Source organism: Oncorhynchus masou, chromosome 5 (assembly GCF_036934945.1).
Source record: "Oncorhynchus masou masou isolate Uvic2021 chromosome 5, UVic_Omas_1.1, whole genome shotgun sequence".
In the NCBI taxonomy this organism is placed as follows: Eukaryota; Metazoa; Chordata; class Actinopteri; order Salmoniformes; family Salmonidae; genus Oncorhynchus; species Oncorhynchus masou.
The window spans coordinates 33,525,099-33,542,448 of NC_088216.1; the positions used below are offsets into that span (position 1 = coordinate 33,525,099).

Sequence of the window (17,350 nt, forward strand, 5' to 3'; positions counted from 1 at the left end):
TGGAAGTTAGATTGGGATATACTGGAGGAGCAGGCTTTCGTTGACGCATTCTTTTGTTTCTTTAGGAGGCTTGACGGCCTTCGGTTCATGTGCGAAGGGGTGTTAGAGTGGTGGGATTTAGTGAAGGTGAGAATTAGGGCTTTTATAATAGGATATTGTAAAAGGAAAAAAAGGAGGAAAGGAGGGAGGTGGATCGTCTCCAAAGGTTAATTGAACTCGAGTACGAGGCAGGCAACCTCGGCGGGTCAATTGACTGGGAGAGATCATCTGCCCTAAAGGTGCAGCTCAGGGAGCTGCAGGAGCAGAAGGCTCGAGTTTTCCTGGAGCGTGCGCATAGTGGCTTTCTAGAACATAATGAGACTTGTTCCGCTATGTTCTTTAAGTCGGTTAGGGCCAGGCAGAGTAGGAGAGTAATGCATGGAGTTAGAAAAGAAGACGGTAGTATAGTTAGAAAACCAGAGGAAATGGTCAGGGTGACAACTGATCATTTCCGAGGGTTTTTTAAAGAAAGGGAGATAGATGTAGAGCAGGGAAACGTGTTTTTAGAACACTTGTCCCGGCGGCTGCCGGAGGACATTAGAGACGTGATGGAGGCCCAGATCTCACTAGAAGAGGTTGAGAGCGCTCTTAGGAGGATGGGAAAAGGGAAGGTGCCTGGGATGGATGGGTTGCCGGCTGAGTTTTACCTCAAGTTTTGGGGTATACTTGGTCCAGTGGTCCTCGAAGTCTTGAAGGCCATCCTTGAGACGGGGGTCCCGGGGGGATCAATGGCTGTTGGTGTGCTGTCACTTCTTTATAAGAAGGGGGAAGCAACTGACCTTGGCAACTGGCGGCCGTTGACCATGCTGTGTGTAGACTATAAGATTCTTGCAAAGGTTTTAGCAGACCGGTTGCGCACAGCCCTTCCCTACGTCGTCCATGAGGATCAGACGTGCGGGGTAGAGGGTCGCTCAATAAGATGGAACCTACAGTTGATCAGGGACTCCATCGCCTGGGTTGAAGATAGAGGGCTGCCTTTAATGGTAGCAGCGCTAGATCAGGCGAAAGCCTTTGATCGCGTGAATAGATCTTTTCTATTCAGGGTGTTAGGTAGATTAGGATTTGGGGAGAAGTATATAGGATGGATCCGTACATTATATGTCGGAGCGGGGTGTCGAGTTAGTGTAAATAGTCACTTAGGTGACGTTTTTGACCTCTCGTCTGGGGTCAGGCAGGGATGCCCACTCTCGGCCCTCCTCTTCGTACTGTACATGGAGCCTCTGGGGGCTGCCATTAAGGGCAGACACAGGGGTGGAGGGCTTGTTGATCCCTGGGAGCGGTGGGCTGCGTGTTAAGATGACGCAGTACGCCGACGACACTTCCTTGCTATTATGTAAGGACTCGTGCCTGACAAGGTCCCTTGCCATCATTGGGGATTTCACCCAAGCGTCGGGGGGCAGTTCTGAATCATGCAAAGTCTTCCGTTAAGTATTTCGGAAGATGGCGCGGCAGGACGGATGTGCCCGGGGGGTTATCTCTCTGTGAAGGGGCCCTGAGGATTCTCGGGGTCCATTTTGAGACCTCTGGCTCAGCGACGCTGAACTGGAACATGGGTATCGCAGTGGTACAGAGGAAGCTAGCAATGTGGAAGGCTAGGTCTTTGTCTTTTATAGGTAAGGTCCTTGTCTTGAAGGTGGATGTATTGCCATCTCTTTTGTATTTGGCATACATCTACCCGTTGCCGGCTTGTCTGAGAAGGCCTCTAGTGAGGCTTGTGTTTCAGTTCATGTGGGGTGGCAGGTACGAGTGGGTCGCCAGGGCTCGCATGCTCTGTCCCATCGGGGAGGGAGGTAGGGGGATACCACACTTCCCCCTCAAGCTGGACGCAATTTTTGTTTCTTTTCTGTTGACGGAGCTTGCTAATCCGGTTATACACCCGTCCGGTTACCTCTTGCAGGTGTTCTTCTCGTATCAGGCGAGAAGCGTAATGGTGTGGTCTAACGCGGGTCCTCGGGCGGAACAGCTGCCGTGGCACTTTGGCCATGCGGCCAAGTGGCTGCGTGCGCACCCCGAGGTTGAAGTTGCCCGAGTAGGTTTAGACCACAGGCACCTGTACGAGGAGGTCAGGCAGGCAGTGAGTCCTGCGCCTGTAGCGGGCATCTCGTCAGTGGTCTGGGAGGGAGTGCAGGCACGGGGCCTGGACAACAGGCTCAAGGACCTGAATTGGTTGAGCCTCCACAAGTGCTTGCCGGTACGTGCTATTATGTACCGGCATAGCTTGGCGCGATCCCCCACCTGCCCAAGATCTGCTTGTGGCAGGGAGGAGACTGTGCGCCATGCCTTTTGGGACTGTGCCTTTGCCGGAGTGGTATGGGCTAGGGCACAGGTGTTGATAGGTTTGGTTAGGAACGATTTTGTAGTGACGTGGGCTAGGTTAGAGAGAGGCGTAGGGAGAGCGAGGGGTCCCGATAGGGACAGGTTTCTGCTCTGGCTTCTCATGAGTCTCTTTAGAAAGGGACTGTGGGAAGCCAGGCAGAATTTAGTCAAGACAGGGAGAGATTGGGGGGTGGAAGGGATAGTAAGGAGGGTGGAAAGTGATGTGAGGGGGAGGAGAGGAAGTGGGGGCAGCATGCGGCACGGGAGAGGTGGAAGGGGGGATTAGGGCTGGGAGTGTTCTAGGGTAGTTCTAGGGATAGATTAGGGACGTGGAGATAGGGAATGGTTAGGTATTGGTTAGGTATGACGGGGAGGGATGATGCTCCCCTGAGGTTTGTTTTTGTTTGGGTGTTTGGTGATGGTGTATTGTAAATAGTATGAATGAGAATTATGATTTGTAAATATGAATGGTATTGAATGTAATAAGTTATTTAAAAAAAAAAAAAAAAAATCTGTTCTTATCAGTTTAATGTCTGATACGTCCCCCATCGGGGGACCTTATATTAAATGGATTTTTTGAACAGGGAGTCGGAAATGGGGCTTGCTCCGTCCGCTCCACGCATCGACCCGGTATTGCAGTACCTCCGGGAACGGTGCAACACTTTTCTCCCGTTGTCAAGGAAAAGTACAAACTCACAAAGCTATGTAAACAGCTAGCTAGCTAGTTGCTAGTTAGCTAGCTAGCTAGCTAGCAGAAGAAGAGAAGGGAAAAAAAACATTCAAACTGAAAGAAGGGCGAAGCGCTTTTCAATGGGGTCCCCCGTTTCCCGCCATTTTTGTTAAAAAAAATAAAAAATAAAAAATAAAAAATGGGCCAGGATAGTGTGTGTGTGTCTCTGTGCGTCTCTCCGTCTCTCTCTGTGTCTCTCCGTCTCTGTGTGTCTCTCCGTCTCTGTGTGTCTCTCTCTGTGTCTCTCCTGTCCTCTCTCTGTCTCTCTCTGTCTCTCTCTCTGTCTCTCTGTCTCTGTGCTCTCTCTCTCTGTGTCTGTGACCCTCTTTTTATCCACAGCCCTCAAACTCGGAAGAGTGGGTTCCGGGAGCACCCGCGGGAACCCGGCCGAGAGTGCACACAGAGTGCGTCTCGGGCCCCGACCTCTGGCTTCCATACAACTCTGGTTTCTCTTCATTACGCACAAGCCTTTCGCCTTTTACTAAAGACTTCCGTGGAGAGGAATAGTTACACGAGTTCAACGTATTTTTGGAGATGCTTTGCTTCTTGCAGAGCCCGGTATCTTGTTTCAAGAGAAATTGACAGGTGGTGGGCCAGGATAGTGACTTAAAGACGCATTAGCGACTTTTTCCAATCTGTCTGTCGCCGGGTGGCTGGGTGGCTGGGGAGGGAGGAAGGGTTGGAGACGGCTTTTGCAAACCCGCTGAGGTCTGTCGAGGCCCCCGGGGGCCCGGCGTTTGCAGGGTTCCATTTGTGGGTTATCGCTTCTCGGCCTTTTGGCTAGGACCAAGCTTGGTACTGCGGTGCCCCAGAGCTCGCCTTGCCAGAAGGTCGGAACAGGAGAGCGGTACGTTTTTGAATTTAAAATCCCACTTACATTTTCTATTTTTTGGAAAAAGTGTGGGAAACCTGTGCGCCATACTCTTCGCGGAGATGGCGCAGAGCTCATCCTATAGGTCGGTCCCAGGGACTGGACTTTCAAATACGATTCGTTTTGCGTGGAGAGAAAAGGATAAAGAGCCTTTTGGAAGAGAGATTTTTGGCAGGACGATTCTGATGGGATTACTAAAGCTGAAGGTAAACGAAGTCTTTTGTCTACAAGGGAACTCCCTGGAGGGAGTCTTTGACGTAGCTTTCTACACCGAGAGTAAGCATGACGAAGTACTGAAGAAAGTTAAAGAAGTTGGATCCAAGGTGCCGATGTGCCATTATGAGGTGAAGAGCCTAGCGAAAAACAATTTTCGGATTGTGACTGTGAACATATACAATCCTTATGTGAAGGATGAAGAGGTGAGGGCCTTCCTGGGGAGGTATATGGATAGTGTCTCCTCAGGAAGGCACCTTACTGACTCTTTGGGTTTTTGGACGGGGAGGAGGGGGTTCCAGGCCCTCCTCAGAGAAGATCCTAGGGGAGTGGGAGGGTACCTCCATCCCCCAGCTATGTTCTCCCTGGGGGCTGACAGGGGGACATTGTATTATGCACGTCAGCCCCCGTTCTGCAGGCGCTGTATGGCCTATGGACACATCCTGGCCTCGTGCAGCAGTAGAAAGTGTAGGTTCTGTGGGTCTGGGGAGCACGAGGCCAAGGACTGCGACGAGCCGAAGGCTTGTCACGGGTGTGGTTCCACACAGCACCTGTGGCGTGATTGCCCGGCTCGTCAGAGGTCATACGCGTCTGCAGTCGGAGGGGGAGCAGGAGCGGGGGATGGGGGAAGAAGAGGGGGGGACGGAGGACCTTCTCGGGCGCAGAGTGCTGGCCCGGAGGGCAAGAAGGGAGAAGAGGAGAAAGGAGCGACGGCGGAAGGAGAAAGGAAGAAGGAATCTAAGGGAGTGGAAGAGCGCGATAGATCAACGGGGGAGGTGGATGTGGGGGATGGGGTGCCTGTGGAAGGACCGGTGGGGGGGAGGGGTGCCTGTGGAAGGACCTGTGGGGAGGGAGGAGGTGACTGTGGCAGGGCCTGTGGGGGGGAGGGGTGCCTGTGGCAGGACTTGTGGGGGGGGAGGAGGGGGAAGGTGAGGGACTGGGGAGACAGTATGTCGAGCTTCCTGGTGGAGGAGATGAGGGAAATGGTGGAGGAGTTAGCGGGGAAGAGGGGTGGTGTCTCCCCGCTACCTCCTACACCGAAAAAAGAAAAAAAGAAGAGGAAGGGGAGCGCGGCAGGCAGGGAGAGGACGGCTCACCTCTCACAGTCTTGGGCGACTTTAACCTGTTGATGCTCTGGGGCGCAATTTCATTTTTGGATGAAAAACGTTCCCGTTTTAAACAAGATATTTTGTCACAAAAAGATGCTCGACTATGCATATAATTGCTACCGTTCGAAAGAAAACACTCTGACGTGTCCAGAAATACAAAGATCTTCTCTGTGCGTGCCCTAAAAACGTGAGCTTCAGGCAAAACCAAGATGAGATGGCATCCAGGAAATGACAAGGATTTTGAGGCTCTGTTTTTAAGATCTCCTTATATGGCTGTGAATGCAAGAGGAATTAGTCAGCCCTTTCTGTCGTTTCCCCAAGGTGTCTGCAGCATTGTGACGTATTTGTGGGCAGATCATTGGAAGATTGACCATAACAGACCACATTTACCACGTGTCCGCCCGGTGTCCTGCGCCGAAATTGGTGCGCAAAAGTCACCTGCCAGTATTTTTCCATGGGACACAGAGGAAAGCAAGCTTCCACGAACTGCATGTCAATGAAGAGATATGTGAAAAAACACCTTGAGGATTGATTCCAAACAACGTTTGCCATGTTTCGGCCGATATTATGTAGTTAATCCGGAAAAAGTTTCACGTTGTAGGTGACTGCATTTTCGGTTCGTTTCGGTAGCCAGACGCAATGTAGAAAACGGAACGATTTCTCCTACACACAGACGCTTTCAGGAAACACTGCGCATTTGGTATGTGACTGAGACTCTCCTCATTGAAAACATCAGAAGCTCTTCAAAGGTAAATGATTTTATTTATTTGGTTATCTGGTTTTTGTGAAAATGTTGCGTGCTACATGCTACACAAAATGCTATGCTAGCTTTGCATACTCTTACACAAATTAGTCAATTTCTATGGTTCAAAAGCATATTTTGAAAATCTGAGATGACAGTGTTGTTAAGAAAAGGCTAAGCTTGAGAGCAAACGCATTATTTTAATTTTATTTGCGATTTTCAGAAATCGTTAACGTTGCGTTATGCTAATGAGCCTGAGGCTTTAGTCACGATCCCGGATCCGGGATGGGGAGTTTCAAGAAGTTAACCTCCCACGTCTACCTTTGACTCATTCCTCTCTGCCTCCTCCTTTCCACTCCTCTCCTCTTTTGACCTCACCCTCTCACCTTCCCCCCTACTCACAAGGCAGGCAATACGCTCGACCTCATCTTTACTAGATGCTGTTCTTCCACTAACCTCATTGCAACTCCCCTCCAAGTCTCCGACCACCACCTTGTATCCTTTTCCCTCTCGCTCTCATCCAACACTTCCCACACTGCCCCTACTCGGATGGTATCGCGCCGTCCCAACCTTCGCTCTCTCTCCCCGCTACTCTCTCCTCTTCCATCCTATCATCTCTTCCCTCTGCTCATACCTTCTCCAACCTATCTCCTGATTCTGCCTCCTCAACCCTCCTCTCTTCCCTTTCTGCATCCTTTGACTCTCTATGTCCCCTATCCTCCAGGCCGGCTCGGTCCTCCCCTCCCGCTTCGTGGCTCGACGACTCATTGCGAGCTCACAGAACAGGGCTCCGGGCAGCCGAGCGGAAATGGATGAAAACTCGCCTCCCTGCGGACCTGGCATCCTTTCACTCCCTCCTCTCTACATTTTCCTCCTCTGTCTCTGCTGCTAAAGCCACTTTCTACCACTCTAAATTCCAAGCATCTGCCTCTAACCCTAGGAAGCTCTTTGCCACCTTCTCCTCCCTCCTGAATCCTCCTCCCCCTCCCCCCCCTCTGCAGATGACTTCGTCAACCATTTTGAAAAGAAGGTCGACGACATCCGATCCTCGTTTGCTAAGTCAAACGACACCGCTGGTTCTGCTCACACTGCCCTACCCTGTGCTCTGACCCCCTCTCTCTCCAGATGAAATCTCGCTTCTTGTGACGGCCGGCCGCCCAACAACCTGCCCGCTTGACCCTATCCCCTCCTCTCTTCTCCAGACCATTTCCGGAGACCTTCTCCCTTACCTCACCTCGCTCATCAACTCATCCCTGACCGCTGGCTACGTCCCTTCCGTCTTCAAGAGAGCGAGAGTTGCACCCCTTCTGAAAAAACCTACACTCGATCCCTCCGATGTCAACAACTACAGACCAGTATCCCTTCTTTCTTTTCTCTCCAAAACTCTTGAACGTGCCGTCCTTGGCCAGCTCTCCCGCTATCTCTCTCAGAATGACCTTCTTGATCCAAATCAGTCAGGTTTCAAGACTAGTCATTCAACTGAGACTGCTCTTCTCTGTATCACGGAGGCGCTCCGCACTGCTAAAGCCAACTCTCTCTCCTCTCATCCTTCTAGACCTATCGGCTGCCTTCGATACTGTGAACCATCAGATCCTCCTCTCCACCCTCTCCGAGTTGGGCATCTCCCGGCGCGGCCCACGCTTGGATTGCGTCCTACCTGACAGGTCGCTCCTACCAGGTGGCGTGGCGAGAATGTCTCCTCGCCACGCGCTCTCACAACTGGTGTCCCCCAGGGCTCTGTTCTAGGCCCTCTCCTATTCTCGCTATACACCAAGTCACTTGGCTCTGTCATAACCTCACATGGTCTCTCCTATCATTGCTATGCAGACGACACACAATTAATCTTCTCCTTTCCCCCTTCTGATGACCAGGTGGCGAATCGCATCTCTGCATGTCTGGCAGACATATCAGTGTGGATGACGGATCACCACTTCAAGCTGAACCTCGGCAAGACGGAGCTGCTCTTCCTCCCGGGGGAAGGACTGCCCGTTCAATGATCTCGCCATCACGGTTGACAACTCCATTGTGTCCTCCTCCCAGAGCGCTAAGAACCTTGGCGTGATCCTGGACAACACCCTGTCGTTCTCAACTAACATCATGGCGGTGGCCCGTTCCTGTAGGTTCATGCTCTACAACATCCGCAGAGTACGACCCTGCCTCACACAGGAAGCGGCGCAGGTCCTAATTCAGGCACTTGTCATCTCCCGTCTGGATTACTGCAACTCGCTGTTGGCTGGGCTCCCTGCCTGTGCCATTAAACCCTACAACTCATCCAGAACGCCGCAGTCCGTCTGGTGTTCAACCTTCCCAAGTTCTCTCACGTCACCCCGCTCCTCCGCTCTCTCCACTGGCTTCCAGTTGAAGCTCGCATCCGCTACAAGACCATGGTGCTTGTCTACGGAGCTGTGAGGGGAACGGCACCGCAGTACCTCCAGGCTCTGATCAGGCCCTACACCCAAACAAGGGCACTGCGTTCATCCACCTCTGGCCTGCTCGCCTCCCTACCACTGAGGAAGTACAGTTCCCGCTCAGCCCAGTCAAAACTGTTCGCTGCTCTGGCCCCCAATGGTGGAACAAACTCCCTCACGATGCCAGGACAGCGGAGTCAATCACCACCTTCCGGAGACACCTGAAACCCCACCTCTTCAAGGAATACCTAGGATAGGATAAGTAATCCTTCTCACCCCCCTTAAATGATTTAGATGCACTATTGTAAAGTGGCTGTTCCACTGGATGTCAGAAGGTGAATTCACCAATTTGTAAGTCGCTCTGGATAATGGAGGGTGAGAGCCAGGAGATGGACCAGGGCTGTTTGTCTGGGGGGGAATCCCAGCTCCTGTTTGAGGGGATGGGGTCCCCTACTCTCAGACAGACAGCCGGCGGGGAGAGTGTTGGTGGAGGACCCGGGATGCAGGACACTCCAAGACCTAACACCTTGCCTGCATCCTGGGTCGCAGAGATGGAGGAGAACGGGGGGACGTCAGGAGAGGAGAGGACGTCCCCGCCGGTAGAGAAGGACCAGGGGAGCATCGGGTGAGTCTCCTGTTTTTCTTTGGGTTTTGGGTTTAATAGCTGGTTATTATTAAATGAATGTCTGTTTCCTTTCTTAGTTTAAATGTTAGGGGGTTGAGGGACTTTGTTAAAAGGAGGGCGGTCTTTTGTTATTTAGAAGGGGTGGGTTTTGATTTCTGTTTTTTGCAGGAGGTTCACCTGAGGGATGGTGGGGATGTGAATAGGTTTAGAAGGGAGTGGGATAAGGGGGAATCTTTTTGGGGCATAGGAGGGGTGCACTCAACAGGAGTAGGGATTTTGTGTGGGAATAGGGAGATTAAGGTAGAGAGCACGTTTGTCATAATGCAGGGTAGAGTCATGGGGATAGATGTAGAGTTTAGAGAAGTTAGGTATAGGTTAATTGGGGTGTATGGACCACAGGTGGCGGCAGACAGGAGGGAGATGGTGGACTGTCTGGCGCCCCTGTGTGTTACAAATAGGCACTTGGTGATAGGAGGGGATTTTAATATAGATTTAGGAGTAGGTGGTGACAGTAGTGCAGGCGCCATCACCGGGCTAATGGCTTGCCATGGTCTGGTTGATGGTGGCCTGCATACTACTCCGGTAATGGTCGGTCCTACATGGCGCAACTCCAGGGGGGTTGCGCGGAGGCTCGACTATATTTTTCTATCCAGGTCTTTGGGTCAGTTGTCTGGGCGGCTGTTGCCTGTTTTCTTCTCGGATCACGACGGGGTGTTCCTGCAGGTGGGGTCGCCAGTCTGCCTCTTCGGTAGGGGGTACTGGAAGCTAGACCGGGATATACTGGAGGAGCAGGCTTTCGTTGACGCATTTTTGTGTTTCTTTCGAAGGCTTGACGGCCTCCGGTCTATGTGCGAGGGGGTGTTGGTGTGGTGGGATATAGTTAAGGTGAGGATTAGGGCTTTTATAATAGGTTATTGTAAAAGGGGGGAGGAAAGGAGGGAGGTGGATCGTCTCCAAAGGTTAATTGAACTTGAGTACGAGGCAGGCAACCTCGGCGGGTCGAATGACTGGGAGAGTTTCGCAGCCCTAAAGGCGCAGCTCAGGGAGATGCAGGTGCAGAAGGCTCGAGCGTTTCTGGAGCGTGCGCATAATAGCTTTTTAGAACATAATGAGACTTGTTCCGCTATGTTCTTTAAGTCGGTTAGGGCCAGGCAGAGTAGGAAGGTAATGCATGGCGTTAGGGAAGAAAATGGTAGTATAGTAAGTAAATCAGAGGAAATGGTCAGGGTGACAACTGATCATTTCCAAGGTTTATTTAAGGAAAGGGAAATAGATGTAGAGCAGGGAAACGTGTTTTTAGAACACTTGTCCCGGCGGTTGCCGGAGGACATTAGAGACGTGATGGAGGCCCAGATCTCACTAGAAGAGGTTGAGAGCGCTCTTAGGAGGATGGGAAAATGGAAGGTGCCTGGGATGGATGGGCTGCCGGCTGAGTTTTACCTCAAGTTTTGGGGTATACTTGGACCAGTGTCCTCGAAGTCTTGAAGGCCATCCTTGAGACGGGGGTCCCGGGGGGATCAATGGCTGTTGGTGTGCTGTCACTTTTTAAGAAGGGGAAGCAACTGACCTTGGCAACTGGCGGCCGTTGACCATGCTGTGCGTAGATTACAAGATTCTTGCAAAGTTTTAGCAGACCGGTTGCGCACAGCCATTCCCTACGTCGTCCGCGGGGTAGAGGGCCGTTCAATAAGATGGAACCTACAGTTGATCAGGGACTCCATCGCCTGGGTTGAAGATAGAGGGCTGCCTTTAATGGTAGCAGCGCTAGATCAGGCGAAAGCCTTTGATCGCGTGAATAGATCCTTTCTATTCAGGGTGTTAGGTAGATTAGGATTTGGGGAGAAGTTTATAGGATGGATCCGTACATAATATGTAGGAGCGGGGTTCCGAGTTAGCGTAAATAGTCACTTAGGTGACGTTTTGACCTCTCGTCTGGGGTCAGGCAGGGATGCCCACTCTCGGCTCTCCTCTTCGTTCTGTACATGGAGCCTCTGGGGGCTGCCATTGGGGCAGACACAGGGGTGGAGGGCTTGTTGATCCCTGGGAGCGGTGGGCTGCGTGTTAAGATGACGCAGTACGCCGACGACACTTCCTTGCTGTTATGCAAGGACTCGTGCTTGACAAGGTCCCTTGCCATCATCAGGGATTTCACCCGAGCATCTGGGGCGGTTCTGAACCATGCAAAGTCTTCCGTTAAGTTTTCGGAAGATGGTGCGGTAGGACGGATGTGCCCGGAGGGTTCTCTCTGTGAGGGGGCTCTGAGGATTCTCGGGGTCCATCTTTAAAAAAAAGAAAAAAAATTGGGCCAGGATTCTCTCTCTCTCTCTGACCTCATTATCCACAGCCCTCAAACTCGGAAGAGTGGGTTCCGGGAGCACCCGCGGGAACCCGGCCTAGAGTGCACAGAGTGTGTCTCCGGCCCCGACCTCTGACTTCCATACCTTAAGGGGACATTTTCTGTGTGGTTAGTGAGAAAGTCCATATTGCAAATGTACCGTCCCTTACTAAACGTCCGAAAACATTTGTTAAAATTCGGGACGGCGGCGGACCGAGCGGCAGGGCCAGACCTACCGGGAAGTTTGTCGGACATTCGGTTTTCGTTTTATAAAATAATCAAGTTTTGGTAATTTTTCCGCTATCCCGGAAAATCCCACAAGAGGGCATAAGCAATCATACTGCAATTTGACAAAACATCACGAATCACGACGGGCCTTATCTCGAAAACTGAAAATATTTCAAAGCCGAAACTTGGTGAGCATAGGTTTGGCATAATGGGCAGTTGGCCCCGAACAAGATGGCGTCTAGGCCTCAACTGTTTTTGAGTTATGGCCATTTTTCTGGGATTAAAGGTCCAAAATGAAAATAGAGAAATTTCTGTGATTTTCTATGATTTTCTGAAATAACACACACTCACTAAACCCTCCATAAATAACTCAGTTCTTAACGTAAAGACTTAAAACTCAGGATTCTGTAAAGGCATACCCCAATGAGGATATGAGTTTATTTATAGCTTCCTGTGCCAAAAAGAAGTGCCTTAAATGGTGTCATAGTGGCTGTATCCAAGGGTTAAAAAGTTCAGATCTTTTCAAAACTTCATATGTGTGATTAGGCAACCCTCCTGAACTGTAAAATCAGTCATTTCTCCCAACAGATGTCAAAGAAAAGCTCTCACACACACACACACACAGCAAGAATGGAGTGACAAAGCGCAGTGTTTAAAGACACAGAGCAGGCAATGGCATAAACATAATCCCAAGGCCGTGCCGAGTTCAACGAGATATCCCGCTTGACCGTAGCTCGCTCAGTCTAAGCGCAGCGACCATTAGAAAAGTAGGCCCAAAATGAAGCCTGCACCACAATGTCATTTGATTTTGGGTGACAGCGGCGGAACCGTTAGGTTTAGAAGGACAATTCAAACACAGGAATGTTTCTAAGGTCCTCCCGATCTGTGCAAGCCTAACCTTGACCGTGTGGCATTAACCCTACAGTTTAAAGAAGGTGTTTACATCAAACAGTTTGCATTGACTTCTCTCCCCATAGGAATACATTGCCTGCTCCTCTAAATTCAACCTGAGGCCTATGTGGGTTATGAATGCCTTATGAACCTGTCTTTGATGACAGTCCATCAGGACACTATGAGGTCTACCTGTGTTGATTCTAATCTTCCTGGACCAACCGGAAGTGCTTAAAATCACCCTAAAAGTGTATATCCATACTCTGCCTGCAATTTGATAGACATAGTGCATTGAACCCTGTGTAAATCAGTCAATTCTTAACGTAAAGACTTAAAACTCAGGATTCTGCAAAAGCATACCCCAATGAGGATATGTGTTGACTTATAGCTTCCTGTGCCAACCGGAAGTGCCATAATTGGTGTCTCAGGGGCTGTTTGGAAGGGTTAAAAAAATCAGATCTGTCCAAAACTTCATATGTGTGATTAGGCAACCCCCATGAACTGTAAATCAGTCATTTTTCCCATAAAAATTCAAAGGAAAACTAAATCACACAGATACACAACTTGGATGAAGGGACGTATTGGGGTGCGTAGAGACTGACAGTGCCTCCAATAGTTAGCTTTGTTCGAGCTAAAAAAGAACCGTCAGACCTAGAGTTCCGAAACTTTAGAATCCTATTCTAGACCTCAGGTCGATAGTGCGTGGTGAGTTACGGTGCTCTAGAAGGTTCTCGGACCGAGAAACAGCGTCGAACATTTGCAATGACTTCAATTCATTTTGACCATTACAAAAATGGCGACATTTAGAAAAGTCTCAGAGACACAAGACTAGGTGCATTGAAACCGGCTCGGCCCATAGAGGCGGACCCCAACGTTTCTGTCCGATAGCTCATTCAAGGAACCCGTAGCAAGTAATTGAAAAAAGTGGATTTTCAGCACCAATTAGGGTTTTACTCGGGCACCGAAGGACCTATCGAGCCGAAACTCGGGATTCGGGGTCGCCTCACATAGGACTACACATAATGTCCGAACTGGACCCATAGCTAGAACATAACTATGTGTTTTACGTTTTTATTATGTTTTAAACTAAAGGCGCTGTGAATTATGGGCCTGCTCTGACATATGTGATAGTTGGCTTCTAAATGAGTTGGAAAAAGTGGGTTTGGTGTCAATTGGTATCAGTTAGGTGTCAGAATGACATCTAATTGACTGATGGACACTGACTTGCTAGTTGACTTTTGTTAATTTGCAATATGTTTAAGCGGAGAGGGACCATCACCAAAATGGCATTCTGAAATCAACACAAAAAATGGCATCACCATAGTGTCCAGACTGTGCTGAGTCCGAGGCACCCCGCTTGACCGTAGCTCGCTCGGTCTGAGCGCAGCGACCATGGGAAAAGTAGGCCCAAAATGAAGCCTGCACCACAATGTCATTTGATTTTGGGTGACAGCGGCAGAACCGTTAGGTTTAGAAGGACAATTCAAACACAGGACTGTTCCTAAGGTCCTCCCGATCTGTGCAAGCCTAACCTTGACCGTGTGGTATTAACCCTTCACAGTTAAAAGAAGGTGTTTACATAAAAACAGTTTGCATTGACTTCTCTCCCCATAGGAATACATTGCCTGCTCCCCTAAATTCAACCTGGAGCCTATATGGGTTATGAATGCCTTATGAACCTGTCTTCGGTACCAGTCCATCAGGCCACTATAAGGTCTACCTGTGTCGATTTTAAGCTTCCTGGACCAACCGGAAGTGGTTAAAATCGCCCTAAAAGTGTATACCCATAACCTGCCTGCAGTTTGATAGACAGTCAGTTTTTATGGTAAAGACTTAACTCAGGATTCTGTAATAGAATACCCCAATGAGGATGTGTGTTGAGTTATAGCTTCCTGTGCCAACCGGAAGTGCCATAATTGGTGTCTCATGGGCTGTTTCGAGGGGTTAAAAAAAAATCAGATCTTTCCAAAACTTCATATATGTGATTAGGCAACGCCCATGAACTGTAAATCAGTCATTTTTCCCATAAAATTTCAAAGGAAAACTAAATCACACACACACACAGCTTGGAAGTAGGGACCCATTGGGGTGCGTAGAGACATACACTCCCTGCATTAGTAATTGAAAAAAGTGGATTTTCAGCACCAATTAGGGTTTTACTCAGACAACAAATGACCTATCGAGCCGAAACTTGGGATTTGGGGTCGCCTCAGCTAGGCCTACACATAACACAAGAAATGGACCCGCAGCTAGAACGTGACTACGTGTTATGTTTTTTTTATGGTTTGAACCGAAGGCGTTGTGAATTTTGGGCCAGCTCTGAAGTATGTGATAGTTGGCTACTAAACGAGTTGGGATAAGTGGGTTTGGTGTCAGTTTGGTGTCAGAATGATATCAAATTGACTGATGGACGGTGACTTGCTGGTGACTCTTGTCCATTTGCAATATGTTTAAACAGTGAGGTACCATCACCAAAAGTGACATTCTGAAATCAACCCTAACGAGCGATGGAGAGGTACCAGAATCACTGCCCAGCCATCCCGAGTTCATCGGGCCAGTCAATTTGGCATTCCTGCACGATTTTCAGTGACTTTGCAAAAGTGAGAAAACATTTGCAATATGTTTTAACAGTGAGGTACCATCACCAAAAGTGACATTCTGAAATCAATCCTAACGAGCGATGGAGAGGTACCAGAATCACTGCCCAGCCATCCCGAGTTCATCGGGCCAGTCAATTTGGCATTCCTGCACGATTTTCAGTGACTTTGCAAAAGTGAGAAAACATTTGCAATATGTTTTAACAGTGAGGTACCATCACCAAAAGTGACATTCTGAAATCAATCCTAACGAGCGATGGAGAGGTACCAGAATCACTGCCCAGCCATCCCGAGTTCATCGGGCCAGTCAATTTGGCATTCCTGCACGATTTTTATAGCATGACAAATTCGTGATGGTGAATGCCCATTGAACCATATTGCAAATGCACAGTGACTTTGCAAAAGTGAGAAAACATAAGCAAATGGACATGAATCAACACCACGAGTGATGGAAAGGAACAACAATCACTGCCCGGCCATCCCGAGTTCATCAGGCCAGTCAATTTTGCATTTCTGCAGGATTTTTGAGCATGCCACTTTTTAAGGGTGTGTGAAGTTTATAAAATTTTGTTATTTTTGACTTTTGACTTCCTATGAAATCATATTGCAAATGGACAAAACATGTGCCTTATGCTCAAGTAATTAAAAAAAAATATGATAATAAAATTGGACAAAAGTATATTCATACAGTTCTTACACGTGTAATTGACAAAAAAGCGAAAGAATTTCGAAAAACGGTCCAGAAAGCACTTTAAGTTGTGATAAGTTTTTGACAAAATCATTTTTTCAAAATTTGGCTTTTGGATGTTGACTTGGGGTCCATTTCCTATATGAAAAACCACGGTGGAGCGCACACGCCACCTGTTGGATTTTTGAAGTGTTACAACTGGCAATTGCCATATGGCATTTGCAAAACATTTAGCATGAATCAACGCCGATTTGGGTGGTATTGTCCATCGTGTACATGGTTTGTACTATGCCAATGTTTTCCCATTCATTTTTGTTCAGGGGGTATTCCCTTACATACGACTCTGGTTTCTCTTCATTACGCACAAGCCTTTCGCCTTTTACTAAAGACTTCCGTGGAGAGGAATACTTACACGAGTTAAACATATTTTTGGAGGGGCTTTGCTTCTTACAGAGCCCAGTATCTTGTTTCAAGAGAAATTCACAGAGGTGGGCCAGGATAGTGACTTAAAGACGCATTAGCGACTTTTTCCAAAAAACACCTGTCTTTCTGTCTGTCGCCGGGTGGGTGGGTGGGGAGGGAGGGAGGGTTGGAGACGGCTTTTGCAAACCCGCTGAGGTCTGTCGAGACCCCCGGGGGCCCGGCGTTTGCAGGGTTCCATTTGTGGGTTATCGCTTCTCGGCCTTTTGGCTCAGATCAAGCTTGGTACTGTTATATAAATAATCTAATATAAAGCGTTACTAGCAGACCAAAGCTCTGGTTAAACCGGATACCCTCAGATAACTCTGGGCCCAGTGTCTTCAGCCAAGTCTAGAGCCTGTGTGCAATAACATGATTATCCGAAGGACACACAGCTGCCATCACGCAAATATTACTCCCCTGCGCTCTACTTGAAAGGTGAGCAGAGCCTGTTAAATCGAAATCTGCATATTGTATTATAGTCTAAACCAAATTTTGATCAGAAAGTACTGACGTGAGTATGAATCGTTGCCAAATTATTTTTTACATAAGAACCTAAGGCATTAAGGATATCTTGTTTTGTAAAAAAAAAAGATTTTTTGTATTAATTGGCCTATACTGAGTTAATAGGAATGTGTGAATTGTGATTGACCAATGTGTTAAATTCCTTCGGGACCCTGTTTGTTCTGAAACCTGATAGAGGTGAGGTTAAGCAGAGGCTGTGTTTTAACATGTAAAGGACACAATTATGGATTTTGGAAATTCAATGTGAATTTCGTATGAATGAATGTAGTATTGAGAAAACATATGAACCAGAGTTGACGTTCCATGATTTTGAGACCGGGGAAATTAAATTGAGAAAAACGTTTGTCGCGGAGTAAATCGCTAGGTTGGGATACGTAAGTGGGCTATTATGCACACGTCCTGATAGACAAAGCTACCTTAGTAGTCGAATGGCCGTGCAACTTTGATTTACAGCCGCCGGGCTCAAACACTGATTTTCGCTTTTTTCATTCCTGTTGATATTGCCTAAAGTTTAAAATTATTCTGACAATTGCTAAAGAATCGCTCATATTTACTGATATAAGTTCATAAAGGA

General features: G+C 48.6%; 3 non-coding genes across 3 annotated transcripts; all 3 read left to right on the forward strand.

Annotated features, from left to right (window-relative positions):
• Nucleotides 1–2,837: 2,837 nt before the first annotated feature.
• LOC135540596 (U2 spliceosomal RNA) lies at nt 2,838–3,019 on the forward strand. The gene has a single exon (XR_010455882.1). It is a non-coding gene; the product is annotated as a U2 spliceosomal RNA (small nuclear RNA).
• Nucleotides 3,020–3,522: 503 nt separating this feature from the next.
• Nucleotides 3,523–3,641, forward strand: LOC135540593 (U5 spliceosomal RNA). The gene has a single exon (XR_010455879.1). It is a non-coding gene; the product is annotated as a U5 spliceosomal RNA (small nuclear RNA).
• A 12,489-nt stretch (nt 3,642–16,130) lies between these two features.
• Nucleotides 16,131–16,249, forward strand: LOC135540592 (U5 spliceosomal RNA). Its single transcript, XR_010455878.1, has one exon. It is a non-coding gene; the product is annotated as a U5 spliceosomal RNA (small nuclear RNA).
• Nucleotides 16,250–17,350: the final 1,101 nt, after the last annotated feature.